A 21690-nucleotide genomic window follows, 5' to 3' on the forward strand; every position below is an offset into this window, starting at 1 on the left:
GAGAGATGGAACTTGTTGTAGTTGAAGCTTTGGCAACCTTTCATACCATAGAGTTGTGCCGAGAGATGGGTTTTTCTGATATAATTTTGGAAGGAAATGCCTTACAAATTGTAAATGCGGTGCAGCCAACAAGTACTAATTGGAGCACCTTTGGCCATATCGTGGATGGAATCAAATATGAGTTGAGTCAACTGAAATCATGGATAATCGAACATGTCAAGAGGAATACGAATACAGCCGCTCATACTATAGTCCAATAGGCTATTTTTTGTATCATAGATAGAGTTTAGATTAAAAAAATTTCAAATTGTATCTGTGAAATTATTGATAGGGAGATTTTGTGCCCTAGGTGATTGAATTTTATTCAATAAGGTTTAATTTTTCAAAAAAAAAAAAAAAAAAAAAACAAGTTGAACAACTTGTGTGACAAAAAAAAAAGGGGGGGTGGAACAAGCCATTTATTGCCTATATTCGAGGGACTAGAGAAACTTCGATGCTTAAGTCAGTAATTTTTCTTTTTGAGAAAATTGAATAGAAAACGTGGAAGATAATAGAATGTGTGTCATATTTGGGATTATGATCGTTTACAATTATTTGCCCGAATTTGAGAGAATTCGGACAGGTAAGTGTGAGAATCGTTTGTGGGATCTATCTAACAGAATAAGAGGTTGGACAACCCAACTTTTATTTGGTTAGGTTAGTTTCATAAGTGGTCTATCACAATCACCTACTCGAATTCTCTCAAATTCAAATAAATAATTGTAGATAATCTAATACATCATACGTGGAGTGTACCTCTTTTTATAGGAGATGCTCCTTGTCCAATATAGTATATCTTTGATACCAATAAGATGGAATTTTCTTGTTAAATGTTATTTAACATGTGGATCGTACTAATGGCAATTTAAGAATTGATGAAGGTGTATAATTTTGGGATAATTGCACCGTTGGTCCCTGTGGTATACCATAATTATTTTTTACTCCCTATGGTTTAAAAAGTTCATGGGAGGTTCTCGTGATATGCAATAATTACAAATCGATCCCTGGCGTCAAATTCTGTTAAATTTTTTAACAGATTCCGTCAAATGCCACGTCAGCGACACGTGTTGCCAATAAGATGGCGACACGTGTCTACCGTAATAAAAATATATAAATTTATTAAAAAATAAATAAAAATACTTATTCTTTAAAAAAAAAAATTCAAAAAAAAAAAATTCAAAAAAAAAATCAAAAAAAAAAATCAAAAAAAAAAAACAACAAAAAAAAAAAAAAGTTAAAGGAGCCGGCCACCCCTTTCGGCCACCCCAGGCCACTGGGGGTGGCCGCGCTCCACCCCCAAACAACTCTGGGGTGGCGCGCGGCCACCCCGAGTGGCCGGGGTGGCCCGATGGCCACCCCTGGATCTTCCAGGGGTGGCCTTTCGGGCCACCCCCAGTGGCTGGGGGCGGCCAGCCCCTTCAGCTTTTTTTTTTTTTTTTTTTTTTTTTTAATTTTTTAAAATAAGTATTTTTATTTTTTTTATTACGGTGGACACGTGTCGCCATCTTATTGGCGACACGTGTCGCTGACGTGGCATTTGACGGAATCTATTAAAAATTTTAATAGAATTTGACATCAGGGATCAATTTGTAATTATTGCATATCACGAGGACCTCCCATGAACTTTTTAAACCATAGGGAGTGAAAAATAATTATGGTATACCACAGGGACCAACGGTGCAATTATCCCTATAATTTTCATGTGGAGAAGATCCTTGATTTGCTTTCCTTAGAGCACTAGCAATAGATTTCCAACCATTTTCTCTATTTTAGGGAAAATTTAGGGAACTAAACTATTTTTTTTTTCCCTATACAAAAACACCCCACAACAGCTTCCCTTTATCTTTCCCTATATATTAAAATAATATTTCTTTTATCTTTTACTTTTTTTTTTCTTTTTAATTTCATTGCAGACTTTCCTCCTTTTCTTCTTCTTCTTCTTCTTTTTGTTTCTCTCTTCAGGTTCTCTCTTAGATTTTCTCATTTTAATGATCCCCCAACTCACCCCCTCTCTTCTCCACCTAAACTCTCTCCACCCTCGCACAACCCACCTTCCGATTCTCTCTCAGATTTTTTTTTTCAGTCTTCTTCTCCCTCTCGTCTGTCTCTTTTCTTTCTTTCTTTATTTATTTATTTTTTTTCAGTCTTCTTCTCCCTCTCGTCTGTCTCTTTTCTTTCTTTCTTTATTTTTTTTTTTCGTCTTCTTCTCCCTCTCGTTTGTCTCTCTTCTTTCTTTCTTTTTTTTTTTTCGTCTTTCTCTCCCTCTCTCTCTCTCGTCTCCATCTTCTTCCTATTTTTTCTATCTATTTTTTTTCTTTCTTCCATAAACTCTTCTCTCTCTCTCTCCATCTTCTTTCTCTCTCTTGTCTGCATCTTCTTTGAGGTTGAGGAATGAGGACGACTGAATGAGAGAGGAGAGAGAGAGAGCTGTTTTTTGAGGTTGAAGAATGACGATGCGTAGAGGAGAGAGGAGAGAGAAACGTTTTTTTTTTTATAAAAATAATCTGTTGAGAAGCTACCGTGCTTCCCAATACATTGGGAAGCACTGTAGCTTCCCAAGGATCCTCATCTAAAATGAGGAAGCTGCTGTGGCTCGTATTTTGCACATTTTTTTCAAATTTTCCTTATTTTAGGGAATAGAACTACTTATAGGGCATCTGCTACTAGTGCTCTTATAAAGGTATTTTCATATGATTGCCTTAGAGCACTAGTAGCAGTTACCCTATATTGGTTCCCTTCCCTATATTTAGGGAAAATTTCATGAAAAAATCAAAAAACCTCCCTCAACAGATGCCCTATATTTAGATGAGGGGGTTGGGAATGAATAGTGATTCCCTATGTATACATGTCTACTATTCATTCCCTACGTATTATTTTAATATAAAATAAGTATAATTAATTGATATAGGGAAGAGAGAAAAAGTAGGAAAGAGAGAAAAAGAATAAAATAAGAGTAAAAAAAATAATATTTAATTGATATAGGGAAAAGTAAGGGAATCTATTGTGGGATATTTTTTTATAGGGAAGCAAAAAGTAGTTTTGTTCCCTAAACATAGGGAAAATGGTTGGAAATCTGCTGCTAGTACTCTTATTACCTTCTATATAGAGACAGCTTGATGCGGTTTACTTGTAATTCATATCCCCATTAGACATATTATTAGTGTAATTACTAGGCTGCATAAGAAACTAAAAGATAACTAGAATATGGTCAGAATAGCATTATTAATCCTTTTTTTTAAAAAAAAAAAATGGCAAAAAAGGTGACTTATTATTCATGAGTATCAATATTCCTAATTAAAAGAAAATTTTAGTTTATGAGTAATGTTAGAAATCACACTGTTATCTCACAATTATCTTATAATAATAATATGACAGTCACAACCAACCATTCGATAAATTCTTGTTAAAAAAAAAAAAAATCTAAAGATTGGTTGGAAGTATCACATTCTTCCAAAATTAGGTTTGAAAAAGTTTTTCCAATCCAAACTAAAAAGATATCATGTGTCCATTTTGTATGTGAAAAGCACATGATTAAGTGAAAAATGCTTTTTAAATAAAATTTCTTCTAATTTTGTCCTTACTGTTTTAAAAGAAAATGGACACATGATATTTTTGTAGTCATAGTTTCATTCAACCTAATTTGACGAAAAATATTATTCAAATAAAAATGTAGTTTTTAGCACTATTCTTATTTTATTCCAATTATTGATATCTTTATTCCTTGTATAATACATAGGTAATATAAGGTTTTAAAGAAGAATTTTGCCTACGATATTTGTGCACAAATCAAAAAATTTAAGATCATTTATATTTTTATTTACAATTTTTTAAAATTTGGCTTAGGTAAATAAAAAAAATAAAAAAAACTACAGCACATTTGATTTACTTTTTTTAACCGTTTATATTTAATTTAAAACTTTTCATTAAAAATTGTAAAATTAGATCTGAACTATTAACAAAAGTTACAATAGATATGCTTTAATTTTCAAGCCAAATTCTATTCACTTCCTATATTAGTCGCTATTAGATGATTTAGATCCACGTATCCGTGCATATCCAATCGAGAATATTCGAGATAATATATATATATGTTTCAATAATGAGTTCGATCACTTTAGCTTGTATATAAAATTACATCAATTGGATCATTTATGGCATGCATTGACACGCCATTCACTAGCTTGTAGCATTACTCGTATTAATTTCCCTATCATGCACTTGTCATTTAATTTTTAAATCATTATTTATTATTGTTTATTTATTATTTATTTGGTAACTTGTGCTAAAGACTAGTACTCGATGTCACAAATACATTGAATGTAGCCATGAATAAAATAGCAAAACGAATGGGTCCTAAGCTCTTTCTTTTTATTTCTTTTATTTATTTATTTTTGTTATAAAACTTCACTTCCCTTCTGAATTATTATTACTTTTTAAAATTTTACTCTTAAATTACTAATATTTGCAATATGGATGTTCAATATATCATCCCCTTTCAACTTTTCCTACTATTAGAGTTTTTCGTTCGAGATATGCTATACATTCTTTTTGGGTACGGTCCTTTGATCTTTCATGTTACTTTTCAAAATCATCATTGAATTTTAATTTTTGAGGTCATGTGCGGGATTCGGCTTTCATGCCGTAAAGAAATAACTGCTTTTTATATGCTTTAGTTTTAAATTGACGGCTAAAATTGAAAGTTTGATCTAAATGCCAAACGACGTAGCTTAAAGGGCATCTAACAAAAGTTTTTTAAACGCCGTTTGCAGCTACCCCAAATTGTCATCTTCTCTTCCTTCTTCACCCACATGTTGGAGGCAATTGACGATACCAGCCAGTACCCAAACAAGCCCCTCGACGTTCCAGTGAAGAAACAACCATTTTTGAAGAAGATATTGCAACTTCAAACAACCATCTTCATCCCCAAGGGAGGATCTAACCAAAAGAAAAATAACTAGTTATATTGTTTTTTTTTTTTTTTTTTGATCAGGGTATTCTCACAGCGGTAGTCTTTTCGTGTGCAGAGGTCCATAAGCAACCCCAGACCACTCAGAATCAGGAGTGTTGAATCGCGGGCTTCGCCCGGATGGCTGGCCCCTAGAGGGAGGTAGCACCTAACAAGTCTCGAACTCGTGATCTCATGAGTATCTGACGCCGGAACAGAATAGCGATTATTCTGTAGGCTAATCAACAGGCAATTTGCAAAGAAGAAAACAGGAAATCCACCCCAAAACAGAGAGAAAACTCTGAATTTTGATAATTTATCAATAACAATAAGCTGCTGAAAAACGTCCACAAGCCGGACTTAAATAGCTGAAAATTAGGTCTTTAGAAGAATTTTGCCAAAAATAGCAAAATCCCGAAAAGCCTAATAAATCTTGTAAGACTTGAAATAAATACAAATAAGCATATTATGGAAATACTTTGTACCAAAGAATATCTCCAAATTAATGGAAAATACTTGGTGCCAAAGAATGACCATATTTTAGGGAAAAAAAAAATAATAAATATAATATTACTTTACGACAACATAAATATAAATATGAGAATTCTTTAAAAGATGAATCAAGAGATTTGTCGATAGTCTCTTCTTTCCTTCTTGGTATTTCTCTTGATGGATGTTGACAACTCGATAGAGAATATCTTCTAAATCACAATTTGTCAAAGGTCTCTTCTTTCCTTCTTGAGTAGTTGACACTTCCCTTTCTTGCTTAAATCAAACCAATCACATCGCCACATCATAGACTAATTAATTCTATAGTTGCGTCCGATTTCCTCCTGCATCAGTCTCACCGGGTTGGAAAGAATTCGTCCTCGAATTCGAATATTTTTTACCTCGATCTTTTGGAAGGCCGATTAATTCATTCCATCTCGTATTTCTCAATACCAAAATAACTTGAAACCAGAAGATAAATAAATTGCAACTCATCACAACAACTAGCCTCACACTAAATTGAAATAATTCAATCTTCTCACGTCTTTTATTTATTTTCTCCAATTCACGCTCCATAAAAGTCTTCAATGAATTATCAATTCTTTTTTTACCACAAAAATTAAAATTGTCATCCATCACACCAAAACCAACATTCAAATTATTACTAGAAGAACTTGATAGAAAATTTTCAATCCCAAGAAAATCAACATACCTAATTTCCTCATTACTCAACTGAAATCCCTCGTTATGTGGACTTTCATCAAACACATGGTAGTCATTATTTTTCGTTGAATTTTCCTTCTATGTTGAGGTCTTGAGGAGTTTATAAATATAATGGCTTCGTTATAATAATTGGTGGTAATTAATTGTCGTGTTCTGAAAAATGTGTAATTAGTCAATGAGAAGTGGGAACCTGGCTGAGGTTCCGAGAGCAAGTCTTTGCCGAATGCGCGCATCTGCCCGCCGTTCAGATTCTGAATTTTAAAAGCAATTAAGCTGAATGTAAAAATCATTAGTTTATCAAGAATTATTGCAATCAATCATCATCACTATAATATCATTTAGTTGACATGTGAATCATTAATAATGTCTTAAACTAAATCTTCCTTGCCATACAAAATGGCTTGCAGATCGAGTGGATATTGTAAATTAATTATGCGGAATTTTTGCAGCTGTACCTGCATGTACCTTTAGCTTTATATAATTGAATCTACAAAATAAATAGATTGTGTGTTAAATTATCATCGCTAGAAAATGGATGACGCGGCATTCTGATAGCATACATGATTGTACAGGTGATAAAACATGACACTCCAGAACATGTCTGACAAGAATTTGTAGAGACCCACTTTCACTACAAGAAATTACTATATTTATGTCCTTTTTAAAAAGATTGCAAACAAAGAAATAGGACTTAAAAAAGGTGGGTGTCCTTTTTATGTAGTCATTTTCACTACAAGAAATTACTATGTTTATGTCCTTTTTAAAAAGACTGCAAACAAAGAAATAGGACTTAAAAAAAGTGGGTGTCCTTTTTATGTAGTCATTTTCAAAATGTAGTAAACCTTTAGTCTAAGAAATTTTTTGGAAGCCTTTTAGTTTAAAAGGTGGGCAACCCACGTCATTCTACCAATAAGGTCTTGAATAGTCTTCAAGTTCTTTGAAAAAGGACACACAAATTGATCACGCTTTTATAAAGGTCGTAAAACCACGTCTCAAGCCTGCTTCCTTCTACCTGCTACACGACTAGAATTCTTGAATTGCACAGCACAGCACGTCATTTATTTGAGGACGTGATTGTGCCCAATAACGTGAGCTACAAAAGGTAGCTTAAAGAAGTCATTTTCTTTTCTTCTTCTTTTTTTTTTTTTTTTTTTTTTTTGTGAGTACATTGTGAAGAAAACAAAAACTTAAGGAATAAAGAAAGTGGAGGGGGAGTCTTTTCCAAAACATGGAGGAAAAGATGAGGATAGAGGGGAAAGAATGGGAATGCAGCCAGAATGAATTCTGGTTGCGGCCCAATTTGCCACATGATGGGCACAGAAGTTTGCACTTCGGTTTACATGACTAGCTTTCCAGCTAGCTGTTGGTGGGATGATGGAGTGAATGATGGAAATGGTGGAAGCAATGCGTCAATCAATAGTAATTGCTGGTTGTTGAAGCGCCATTGTAACATTGAGAGAATCACCCTCTAAGATAAAAGAGGGTAACCCTAACGAAACTGCCAAATGAGCAGCCAGAAGAGCAGCAGTAGCCTCACCATAAAGAGCAGAACAAGGAGGGCTAATGATGGAGGAACACTTGAGTATAGAACCAGTGGAATCTCTACAGACTGCAGCTTGAGCAGAAAAAGTAGGCCTGATAGCAGTATCATAGTTGATCTTGAAAAATGGAGGAGAGGGACTCTTCCAGACTTCAGGAGTTTTATCATATTTGGTTTTCCACGCTGAAAAGTGTTCCTGAGCTGTCTTGTTGATAGTAGTTGATATAAGAAGAGCATTCGGGATAATGCCATCATGATAAGCTTTATTCCTGGTAAACCAAAGGTAGTCACAAGCAACAGCAGCAAATATTTGAAACAGCAGCAAATATTTGAAACCTATGAGTCTCTGCTGGAGGGACTCCAAGCATACGGTGTGGGTGAAGAATAATAAGGAGCCAATCTGTCATGTTAGTAACATTTAAAGCAATTGTATCCAAAGGCCAAAAAGATTGGCGCCAAACCACACGAGCAATGGGACAAGTGAAAAAGAGATGAAAAATGGAGTCTGTTGGATAAGAGCAAAGGGAGCAACTAGTGTCTGATAGGGAAGCAGGGATGGATTGAGAAATACGAAATTTTGTGGGAAAAATATTCCAAACCATCTTCCAAAGAAATAGTTTTAAACGATGATTCAGCTTTAACTTCCAGAGAGCTGTCCAACAAGATTTGGGGAGAGGTGAGGGAGTGGGAGGGGAGAAAGAGCTAATGAGGTGATGTGTAGATTTGGTTGAGAAAACACCAGTGGTTGAAGGGGTCCAGAGAAGGGAGTCAGAGTGGGTATGAATCTGAATTTTTAAAATTTCAGAGGTGGTAGTAGGGTCGAACAAGAAATGCAAGAGATTTAGCTTCCAGGACATGGTAGGAGAATGAATAAGATCAGAAATGGTTAAAGGGTGATTAGAGGGGATAGAAGCCAATCTTGGGATAGGTGTAAAAGAAGGTAATGTTGGAATCCATGGTGTAGACCATATAGGGAGACATGAGTGATTATGAGGAATAAAACAAGCTCCCGCAGAAATGATAGGGAGAGTAGCCTTGATGCCATTCCAAATCCAAGAACCAGATGTAAAAGGAGAGGATAAGAAATTACCATACCTGATGTACTTATTCTGAAAAAGAGAAACCCATAAGCTGTTGTGGTTTGAGAACATTTTCCAACCCAGTTTCGAAATCAGAGATAAATTCACATCTTTCATAAGTCTGAATCCAAGGCCACCTTGATCTTTTGGCAAACATAAAGAAGCCCAAGATTTAAGTGAGAGATTGCGGGCTTTGTCCTTTGGGAAACCCCACCAGAAATTTTTAAAAGCCCTGTCCAATTGTTTACAGAAACCATCCGGGAACAGAAAAGAACTCATGGCATAGGAAGGAATAACAGAGACCACAGTTTTAATCAAAGTAGTTTTACCAGCTTGTGACAGAGTTTTGGATCTCCAACCTTCGATTTTCCCATTTACCTTATCTAAGATATCTGAGAAAACAGCTTTTTTTGAATTTCCATACAGGATAGGGAGCCCAAGGTGTTTAGCAGTAGCTGGGGTGGTCTGGTAAGGGAGAAAGTTTCTGATAGCCGAAATAGTGGAAGCAGCTGTGTTCTTGCTAAAAAGGATATTGGATTTACTAGCATTGACAATCTGTCCCGACCAAAAGCTATATTTGTTGAGGCACTCCTTAATAATAATTGCTTCACTAGAGGTGGCAGTGGTGAAAATAACAAGATCGTCAGCAAATAAAAGATGGTTTAAGGGAGAACAAGATCTAGCTATTTTGAAACCACGAAGGCGTTGATGAAACAGTCGAGAGAGAACTTCAGTGCCAATAATAAGAGAAATGGGGATAGGGGATCACCTTGACGAAGACCCCTAGATGGGGAAAACAAACCAAAAGGGCTGCAATTCAGAAGAACCGAAAAGGAAGAGGTCGAAATGCAGAGCCTGATCCAGTTGATCCAGGTGGGATGAAATCCAAGTTTTGTAAGAATAGCTAGCAGAAAAGACCATTCCATCTTGTCAAAAGCTTTTTCCATATCAATGTTAATAGCCATTAGGCCCCCTCTACCCCTTTTGGATTTGAGAGTGTGGAGCATTTCATGAGCCAGTATAGAATTGTCCTGAATATGGCGATTAGGAACAAAGGCTGTCTGAAATGGAGAGATAATATTGTTGAGGAGAGGCTTCAGCCTATTTGCAAGCAGCTTTGAGATGATCTTGTAAACAATATTACAAAGGCTGATGGGGCGGAAGTGATGCACCGAGGAGGCACCCAACTTCTTTGGAATTAATGCTATGAAAGTGTGATTCTGTTCCTTAAGCAGATGATTATTCCTGAAAAAATTCCAGACAGCTTGAAGAACAGTCAGTTTAATACTACCCCAATATTTCATGTAAAAAAGAGCTGTAAAACCATCAGGGCCAGGAGCCTTAGAGGCACCCAAGCTGGCAAGAGCAGCATGAATTTCAGTTTCAGTCGGAATAGCACATAACATACTATTTTCTTCAGCAGAGACAGAGCAGTGAAAAAGATCTAATAACTCATTGTTAGCAATAGGATTTGTGGAGGCAAATAGATGCTTGAAATTTGAAACAAAACAATCACCAATAGAATTCCTATCTAAAATCCATCCATCATTGGAGGAATGTAGAAGATCAATAGCATTTCTTCTCCGCCGAATAAGGGTGCTAGTATGAAAAAATCGAGTGTTAAGATCCTTACAAGTCAACCAAAGTTCCCTAGATTTATGTTTCCAGAGGGATTCTTCCTGAATCAGATATTCATCTAAGAGGGATTTGAGGTGAAGCTCTAAGGCTAAGTTGGAATCTGAAGGAGGGGCCTGTTGAGTAATGTCGAGCAGTTGATAAGTAGAATCCAATTTCCTTTTAATTTCTCCAAAGTAGTGCTTATTCCAGTGTTTGATAGCCTGCTTTGTGTTCTTTAATTTTTTCATCAAGCAAAAAGCTGGAGAGCCAGACACAAGAATTGACCAGGCTTCATTTATGACTACTCCACAAGTGGGATCTCTTGTCCAAAATTCTTCAAAGCGAAAAGGCTGAGGGAGAGAAGGGGATGTAGATGATGTATCTAAGAGCAGAGGGTTATGATCAGAACTATGAGCTGGCAAATGAGTAACAGAGAAAGAGGGGAAGTGTTGAATCCATTGATTTGTAGCGATGCCCCGATCAAGATGTTCTCTAATCAAACAATGACCTTGCCGGTGGTTAGACCACGTATAGGGGTTACCAGAAAAACCCAGGTCAATCATACCAAACTGATTCATAAAAGAGCTAAAAGTATTCCTGGAGAACATTGGGAAAGGTCTACCGCCCAATTTGTCATGTTGAGCAGTTATAGTTCTTTGACTTTTGTAAAAGGTAGTGATTTTGCTCCATTTTATTCTTTATATTTAATATATTTCAAAAATTAAAATTTAAAATCAACTTTCATGTTTCCAAATCTGAGAACCTATATACCTATACATATATATATAGTTGCTCTCCCAAAAATTACAACCATACACAAATCATACACATTGACATCTCCATATACACAGACTGCAATTACAATAACTGGTCAATTATAATTGTTTCACCAAAATAGTTATGCTTGTAACGAAATTTAAAATACATAAATAATGGAGTTCAGTCAATCTCTCTTACCAACAAAAAAAAAAAAAAAAAACGCATCGTCCATAATTAAACGTGAATAGCATACAATTTTCACATTCTGTCTAAGACGAACGACCAACAGCATTTCAGCATCTCCCAATACTCAGATAACTACATTAAAAACAAAAATCATCTCGTTATGATCCACATAAGAGATATACTAGTTAATTAATAAATAACCCAAATCTGTATTAGTGAACTTCAAATACACATATCTATAACTTGAAAACCGAAAAGGAGTGCTAATGTGACTGTTTTTAATCTTGTATATAATGAATGAGAAGTAAAGATTTTGAAGTGTGGATAAAATCTCATTAGAAGACCTCATCTACAATTTATAAGGTGAATACATTCAGAACTTCTGTCACATAGCATGCAGTAAAATTTTATGAACCAGGTGAATATAAAAGAGAATAAATTTACTGAATGCCTGAACTACTCTTTAATCTTGTAGAAAAAGACAACAAAAAAATAATTGCGAAAAAAAAAAAAAGTTGCATGTGCTTGTCATAAATTCAAATTCACAATGATACCTCTAAAAAAAAAAAAAGTTAAAATTGATTGGGCAAAACTCAAAAAGCTTTTCTCCTAAAAATTTCTCACCAAACACACAACATGAAGCAAAGTGATATACCATTCCCAAGAGCATGCTATGCCATGTTGTATAAACTTCTGATTTCACTTCATTAACAACTTATGGCTGTCTTACTCATAGCCCAATGGAAGCCAAATATCAGGTAAATTTCTACATTATCATATCACCCAATGGAACCCAAACGTCCCATAAAATAATGAGGATTAATCCCTCACAACCTGTGTAGTATGAATACTTCTCAGAGGGAGTTGGTATCCTAACACATCTTGAATGTTTTTAATAAGTACTAGATACAATGTTAATATTAAAGGATATAAACATAGGAAGGGATAACACATCATGTTTGGAATAACATACAAAAGAAGATGGCCTGCATGCTAAAATTATTTCACTTTATGAGCATGAAATGTTTAACATTAATAGTAAAACAAGTACAATATATTAAGAAAGTCTTAAGATTGTGGACCCCCAAACCTCTAATCTAGATAGAAGAATGAACCACTTTCTAATTTACTCGTGTCCAAGAAATATAAGCATGTACAGGATCAAGAGTTAAGCATACTAGTAAACAATTGTAATCATATTAGTTTAAATAACTTTACCTTCACAGCCACCAACTTCACAGCTACCCCGCTACAAAGTTCCTTCAGCATCCATTTCCTAAACACGTACAACATCACAAGTACAAGACTAGAATTAGTGAATTGCATATGTACGTTATTTCATTTATAAAATTTGTTCGTAAATTCACCCGGTGTCCTGCTGTCCTCTTCCCCACCATCATCTCTCGCTTGCACGACATCCGCGTTTCTAACAATAGGGTCTTCATCACCTACATAATTAATTGTAACACATTTTCATGACAACAAACTTTCATATGTATAGTTTGCTCTTACAACATTGACAACAAATTACCATGTGTTCTTCAATTTCTTGGGGATTCAACAAAGTATGTAAGACAAAAAGATGTGATTTCATAGAACATGTTATTATCCTAAATTTAGAGTACACTCTTCTCCATATTAGTTAATTTACACTGGCTGCTTGTAATATTTCTTTAGATGTGCTGTTTAAAGCAATGTTAGGTATTGATGATACCTGAATTAACATTGTAATAAACTGTCGTAGTACTTAATATTAACAATAGAAATACTACAAAATACACCATTAACATTAGTGAAATGTCGTACCTGGAATGTTTGCGGCATTGCCGACATGCGCTGCCCATGGAACATCCTTCTCCCGCATAAGCAAATCAATCATGTTTCGCATCTGATCCACAGTTGTTTCCAACCTACTAATCTGACTTGCACAACCTTCATGATTGTTAGATGTAAATGCCCCATTCAAATTGAACCTTGCTCTACCAGAAGTACGCCCAAAGCCAACTCCACGGACATGGCCAAGCCGTTCCGAGCCCATTACTTGTGCATATGGGTCGTCGGGTGACCATGATATTGACCCATTCGCACATACCCCACTTGTCGGAGCATCTCGCGACATTAATTCCTCCATTTGGGCCTGTAAAATATAGAAAACCTTATACATATTTTGTCGTTAACCTAATTAATTAGAATATGTGCATGTGTACATCTATAGATCTTTATGCATATTCATAAAGTGAATACACTTACCATCATCCTCGCAGCCTCTTCATTGACAGGGTTGCCGTCCTTCTTTTTGTGAGTCACCATAAAAAGTTGGCTACAATTCGGGGTATACCTTGACTCTTTTTCCTGCATGTAAAAAGTCATATACTTATACAACAATGTCAAACAATAAATCAAGCCAACACATATTTGTTCAGGATAAAACACGTACCATTTGATATGCAAGACGTGCAAAGCTCTTTGACCCAGAGGTGTGGTGAAATTTCTGCAAGGCCCAACTTTCTTTGTTTACATTGGCCCTTTCCTATATTATTTATTACCATAGTGAGATATAGAACGCATGTAAAACATAATACATCATAATAGTCATGTTATGTATTACCTTATCAATTTCACTTTTCCATCTCCGAACAATTACTTCCAGAGTTTCAAGAGGGAGCCCGTGGTTGGTAGGTGTCGATTCAAGGATTTCTTCAACTGTCTCACCCTCCTTAATTTGTAGTGAATGCTTGATCCCATACCTATAATCCTTCCTCTTTTTCCCCAGGTCCATGAATGTGATCCTTTTAATTTCACTAAGTTGTTGACTAGTCTCAACATGGAATTTTGACTACATGCAAATTGACAATTATAATGTTATAATTTTGTGGCTTCAAATGTAACAAAACAAACATTACCTACCATTAGAGTAGCCCAAATATCTTCCTTCTTTTGAGTTGATACCTTCCTCCAATTATGTGTTTCTAACTCGCTAAATTGACTACTTCTGATCAGCTTCCCCCCAAGGCTTCTCAATTTTTCACTGCCAGGGCCAACCGGCTGACATCCTTCATTAAATTCAATCACTACCCTTTCACTTCGTGGCAACTGCCAAACATTAGCAGGCGAAGGCATTGGCCTGACATTCACTCTACCATCGCTATCTGTAGTTTAAATCTAATAGATGTTAGACATGAACCACACAATTCAATAAAAAGTTCAAATTTTTACAACATACCAATAGTGCGGACCTCTCCCGGCCCAACGACCTGTGGTTGTGGCCGTTCCATGTCTAGACCAAGTGTGGATGTGCGTAAAGATGCATGTAGGTCACCGGTGGAAGGTGATGGCAGTTGGTTTTCACTTCGCTCTGGAATGGGTACGACGGTGGTGGACCCAATACGTTGTGACGCATCCTCCCATCCCAGGTACCAACCCAGTGGAGGGGGGGCATAGTAAATCCTTTTTCAAATTGTGAATGAGACAGAGTATCATTCTCTTCAAATGCAGGTCTGTATGGGGATTCAGCATTAGGATCTTGTGTCTCGTCGTCATCAGAGGATGGACATGAACCAACGAGTGGTTCTTTACCTTTATCAACTCTTGAGAACGCAGGGAATCTTGGTCTTTTATTGGGTGCCATTCATACCTGCATATTTCAATTTGTTAGATGCAATTAAAAATATGTAATTGTCCAAAATATAGTTTTTAAAAAGAGAAAGAATATGCATACAACATTTTAAATACTATTTCATTGCTTCGTAATTTCAACTCTTGTTGTTTATTCACCATTACTACAATCCCACTTCAGTGACATCTACGTCATTTTGAGTGCAATCAACGTCATCATTGCCAAAATCATTCGTTTCTTGGAGCAGGTTCAGATTGAAAGGCGCGTTCTCGCAGTAGCCCCCAACATCATCGTCAAGACCCTCCCCTTGGCCGACATCGTATACATTTTGTGGTTTTGTCTTAACGACAACAGCCCAATCTGGGTGCCTTGCATCCTCAACATAATAGACTTGTGATACCTGAGAAGATAATACAAAGGGTTCATCATTGATCCTCTCTCCCGTGTGTATCAGGCGTTTGAAGCTCACTAATTCTATACCATATCCATCCTCCTTGTACCCCTTGTCTTTTTTTATATCCGTCCAATCACACTTGAACATCACATATCGAGTCCCATCATAATATTGCACTTCAATTATGTTAGTTAGCTTGCCGTAGTAGGTCGGGCCATCTATTGTGGACACACTTACTCCGCTATTTTGAGTTCTCTTTCCAATATCATGAGCCAAAGTCCAAAACATCATGCCATTAGTGACATATCGGTTAAATGAGACAGCGAATTGCATAGGTCATTTTGCATGCCAAACAAGCTTGGACCCCAAATAATTTCTGTGTACCTCATCCAAGCTGTCAACCTGATGATTGGATAACGTTCATCAAAGTGATTATTTAAAATAAATGTGGTGGAAGTAAATCTTACCAGTGTAATATAAATTAATAGTCACAACATGACACTTACATAACCCAGGTACCAGTCACAAAATTCATGTATGTGCTTATTTTACAAATCCTTTTCAGATCCATCATGAGAAACCCTTAGAATCTGTAGGTGCATCCTACATAAAGATCACAACTAATCGTTACATTAATGTTCGTAATCCTTTGTACACTTCTCAATTTGGTAAATAAAATTATGAAACTCACATGCGCAACGGAAGGAAATCGTCAGAGTTGAAAACTATATATCGATGTGCTTGTTTCATGCTCAATCCCCCAAGATTGATATTAGTAACTGATCCCCTTGATTCCTCTTGGTTTCGTGGTGGTCTATTGTGAATTGTGGGTGCGTTTTCTAAATAACGAGAACAAAACGTCAATAATTCATTCATTATGTACCCTTCTGCAATAGAGCCTTCTGGAGCAGCTTTGTTGCGAACGCTACATTTGTATTGATGAAGGCACCTATAATAATGACGCAAAATCTCACTCAGTTGCACAAAAGTGATGTTAAAAATTAACTTTTTCAAGTTAAGAACTAATACCTCTCAGCAGGATACATCCATCTAAAATGGACCGGTCCGCCTAGTTTACATTCAGTAGCTAGATGTACAACAACATGCACCATCGAGGTAAAAAAGCCCGGTGGGAATATTTGTTCCAGTTGGCATAATATGATGGGGATCTGAGACTCAAGACGATCCAAATCCTCTAACCGCATTGTTTTGGAACATATCTCCCTGAAGTACCCAGACAACTGTATCAAAGGTTCTACAACATTCTTTGGTAAGGAACCGCGCAGGGCAACCGGCAGCAGTTGTTGCATGAGGATGTGACTGTCATGACTTTTCATCCCTCCCATAGTATGTTCCTTGAGTTTAACACAACGTGACACATTTGAAGCGTACGCATCTGGCACTCTTACATCCTGTATGACCTTTAAGAAGTTATATTTCTGCTCCTTAGACATTGTGAAACAAGCAGAGGGAAAGTATTTCTTGTTTTGCTCTGTGGTAACCGGATGCAGATTAGGTCTTAAATTCATTTTTAGAAGGTCCATACGTGCTTCGTCGTTGTCCTTTGTTTTCCCCGTCATGTCCAACAGCGTTCCAAGAATATTATCAACCACTTTTTTTTCAATGTGCATTACATCAAGGTTATGACGCAACAAGTTATGTCTCCAGTAGGGGAGTCTGAAGAAAATACTTTGCTTCTTCCAAATACTTTTCTCTTCGTTGATCGAGGAATCAGTTCTTGGCCTCTTGCCCATAGAGTGCCCAAACAAAGATTCTACACCCTCTAACTGTCTCATTAGCTCATCACCATTTGGCGTCACAGGCCTTGTTCCCGCTTCTTTCGTACCAACAAAATATTTCTTCATCTTTCTCCACCTATGATCCTTATGCAGCCATCTCCTATGCCCCATATAACAATATTTTCTCCCAGAAGTTAACCAGATAGACTGAGTTGAATCCATACAACAGAGACATGCATGAGGGCCTTTTGTACTCCATCCAGACAAATCGGCATATGCGGGAAAATCATTTATTGTCCACATCAATGTTGCACGCATCGTAAACTTCTTCTTCGATGATACATCATAAGTAGTAACACCGACATCCCACAATTCCATCAATTCGTGTACTAGAGGTTGTATGTGAAGACCGAGAAATTAAATAGGGAGTTTAACGACTAATAAGATTATATTTATTAAATTGATGTGCTCGATATTTATATGATGGAAATAAAATACCATGGTGTTAAGATGAATAAATTATAGTAGGTCTCATTTGAGTAAATAATTAAGCACATTAACCAATGTGTTGATAAAATTAAATGTGGGGTTAGATATTAAATGTTAAATGATAGGATTAATAGATTTGGGGGTCCTAGTATAATTAATAATAGTTGGGGGTTTAAAGTAAGGGGTAAAATGTAGTTAGATTTAATGTGATGGGCATTTCAGTAATTTTCCCCTCATTTTCTCCCTTATACCCTGCATCACCGGATACCTATCTTTCATCTCCCTTTCTTCTTTCTTCTTTCTTCTTTCTTCTTCTTTATTCTTCTTTATTCTTCTTTGTTCTGCTGCCTGAGCGACCCACAGAGAGATTGAGAGTGAGAGAGAGACCGAGTAACAGGGAGAGATTCAGGGAGATTGAGAGGGAAAGAGAGTCGAGAGACAGTGAGATGAGACGAGAGAACGAGATTGAGAAGAGAGGATCCGGTGGTTCGTGAGGGGAGACTCGGAACCCAGGGGGACCCGATCCTCTGTGGACGGTGGCTGGAGCTGATGGTACAGATGGAACCAAGGCCCGAATTCCGGCAGGTTTGGCAGAGGCGAAACAGAGAGGGAGAGACGGGGTTGATACAGCCGTTCAGGGATCCTCCGACGAAGCTACGTGGCCGATCCTCCAGTATTGATTTCCGGCGAGCCCGTGACCCGCAACCCACCAGACCCAGGAGAGTCCCGTGCAACCCAGCTGAACCCGATGCAGCCGAAGACCCCTGACCCAGACCGGTGCGACAGTAACCCGAAAGACCCGAAACCTGGTTCTCTATGGGTGTTTTTCGGTGAATTTCCGACGACTGCCAGTGGCGTTTTCCGGCGGATTTGTTGAGTAAAATCCCCAAGGTGTATATTCTATAATTTTTGTGGGTAGGTTTGATTATTATGGAATTAGGGTTTGATAATTTTTTGGGGTTTTCTATGATTGTGTCGGCAGTGGCTATAGGTATTGAATTGAGTGTTGTGGATTTGAGTTTTGGTTAATATTAATTATAATTGATGTTCTTGATTTGGAGTAATTTATGATGAAAATAGTGGAAAGTGTAAAGCTTAAAGTTGGTGTATTTTGATCCTCTTGGTTTAAAGGACAAATGTGGTTTGAGTATTGTCTTGTTGTAAAGAATTGAAGTTAATAAAGTTAGATCATTTTGTGTAAACGGCAAGTATGGTTAAAATAACGAATATGTTGTTGTGGTTAAAGAAATAAATAGGTGGAGTGTAATAAGTGAATAACTAGATATGACGAAAATACAAGAACCAATAAATGAGTAAATCATAAACATAAATAACAATTTAGATATCGTAATGGACATAATTGACATTGGAGTAAAATTCATGAGAGTTACGAGCTAATAGCAAGTTGATTTAAGTATAATGCTCGAGGTCTGTGTATATGCCTCAAGCTTTAGTAAATGATATATTGCAAATGTGATTATGATTTAGTTTAACAGGAGTTATTAAATTCGTATGTTGAATAAGGATAAAGTCCTAAGTCTAAACTACCTAAGTCGTTAGTGATTAATAAGAACGTTAAAGAACTATAGATTATTCAAATAACCTTCGGTTTGCAAATATAAATTAGAGGACTTATAGAACCTATAGGTGTATTATAAATTCGTTGTGCAACAACCTAGTAACTAATTCACCTAATCATATCCACATAGTATTTATGTGTACTAATGGATTAGGTTTAAGCTTGTTAATCATTGCATGTATATATATATATATATATATATATATATATATACACATACATAGACATATACGTGAATATGAGTCCGGTAAATAATGATAAGTTAGTACATAAGCAACAAGCTATAAAAAGATTAACAATAAAGACAATATGTTGTAAGTATAATAAGGAGACAAATAAAATAGTAAACGTGTTTTAAATATTAAAGTGGAATTAACCTATAACCAACGACTAATCTAATAATAGCTTAAGATATTTAGATAGCTTAGAAGCGAGTGACGTGACGTGTGAACAAGCGGGTAGTTTGTGTCCTAGAGTTTAGGTTCAATAGCATAGTCTAATGCTACCAATGTTTCCAGGATCATGTTTGAATTGGAGACTTTAATTGGTTCTCCAATGTAGAGTCCAAGTGACTAGAGTCCAAGGAGTGTTCGAGTTGGAGTCCAATGCAGCCAAGGTGGGTATTCCACTCATTGAGAAAATATATATTTTTATATGTATTGAATTGATAAAAATATATATATATATATATATATATATATATATATATATATATATATATATATATATATATATATTGTTTATGAAACCGAACCAACCATATGATGAAATGTATATGCTTTGAGATGATTTATTAGTTTCGATTATGTTTAAACTATATCAATGATGTTTAAGAGATAGTGCAAGAGTGAAAAGTATTGAATAGATTTAAAGTGTTAAGTTCTGCGGTTGAGATTTAAATTATGCAAATTGTTTGAGAACATGTCATGTTGAAACTGTGTAGGTCTTATAAAGAAACTAAATTTTGAATGATTTCAAAGTGTTGGATAAAATGCTGGATTTGTTTAGTTTTAAAAGGACGTGATTTAACAATTGCATGATTTCAACGTGACACAGTAGTGAAATATATACTGGTCAAGCACGGAACATTGAGCATGTAGTATAGAGCATACATACCAGCAGTATCAGTATATCAGCAGCATAACAGTATCAGCAGCATACCAGTATCAGCAGCATAACAGTATCAGCAGCATATCAGTATCAGCAGCATTATTAGCCCCAGTTCATGCATAGCATATATAGCATTGTTTTGTGAGAGTTGTTTTTATGCTATGAGTAGTTTTGCTAGACGTATTGGTATGCATAAGAGTCTTCATGAAAAGATCTTATGTATATTTTTATCGGATGGTCACATGTGTTAATATCATACATTGAACTTGAAAGTACATGGATACATGACTACCCAGGTGCAAGTAATGGCATGTCTATGAGTAAGAAAGTTGATTGTTCTTGTTCTTCAGGAAAGACGTGTTAGCATGATTGAGTTTAACTCTAGTGCTCTCATGATCTACTGGCGTGAAGGCACGAAGCTGAAATACGATTAGAGATGGTGTTGCGAGTGTTTTGTTGAAGGATGTTATCCTAGTACGGAAGAGTAAGATGCCATGTTCTTTGCTTAAGACTTATGTGTATACGTGATATCTGTGATGGAGTGATCGTGTACACATATGTCTGAGCGACCGTTGAAAAGTATTATTATAGACGGGTCTATATGTAGAAACTTCCAAGGAGGGATGTCTGGAACTTCTACATGTTTTCACAGCTATATAGTATGTTTTAAATGATTTTTGAATAGTCTGTGTTTGCTACATTAGCTATTGGTAAATTGTGGCTAATATAGTGCTCGCACGACTAAAAATAAAATAAGGGTTGGTTCTTTGTGAAAACTCAGTTAGTCTTATACCACTGAGGTCTTAGTGTGTTTCATGCTAAGGCGGTGAACTCATTCTTTCACCTATGCGGATGTGGATACCACCACAACCGTGTAGATGATGTTTCTTTAGCTGCAGGTACTTCGGTATAGTTGAGGGGTTGGTAGCAGTGTACTTAGGATATTATGACTGAAGCTCGCCGCGACAGTTGTAATTGTCGGACCACGGGTTTCCACTAATTTATAGGTTTGGTATGGCTTGTGACGTTTGTGTCACTTATTCTTTGTTAAGCCATTATTGTTATGTAATGATTGTGTTAATAAAGACTCAAACAGATAGATGTTAAATGGCTCAATGTTGTAATTAATTTGTGATAGATGTATAAGTTGTAATTTCCGCTATTCAGATTTATGTTTTCTGCTGCATAGATAGATATATGTCATACTCTGATTATCAGGTACATGTTATGGGGCATATGCCATATGTTGGCTGAGCGACACGTAGTCGTGCCACTGCGATGACTCGTTTTACGTTTTGTATAAAAAAAAAAAAAAAAAGGGTCATCACATTGTAGGTATACATCTATATTCATTCCTGGTGCTCTTGGACCTGGGATAATTAAGGA

At 36.2% G+C, this 21690-nt stretch overlaps 1 long non-coding RNA gene across 1 annotated transcript in view; it reads left to right on the plus strand.

Moving 5' to 3' along the window:
* The window catches only part of LOC133853763 (uncharacterized), a 57341-nt gene extending 36047 nt beyond the window's left edge, over positions 1-21294 (plus strand). Inside the window, exon 4 of the long non-coding RNA XR_009896733.1 lies at positions 21274-21294. This is a non-coding gene — a long non-coding RNA (uncharacterized LOC133853763). The remainder of the gene's footprint in view (positions 1-21273) is intronic.
* Positions 21295-21690: the final 396 nt, after the last annotated feature.

This window comes from Alnus glutinosa, chromosome 13 (assembly GCF_958979055.1).
Source record: "Alnus glutinosa chromosome 13, dhAlnGlut1.1, whole genome shotgun sequence".
Lineage (NCBI taxonomy): Eukaryota > Viridiplantae > Streptophyta > Magnoliopsida > Fagales > Betulaceae > Alnus > Alnus glutinosa.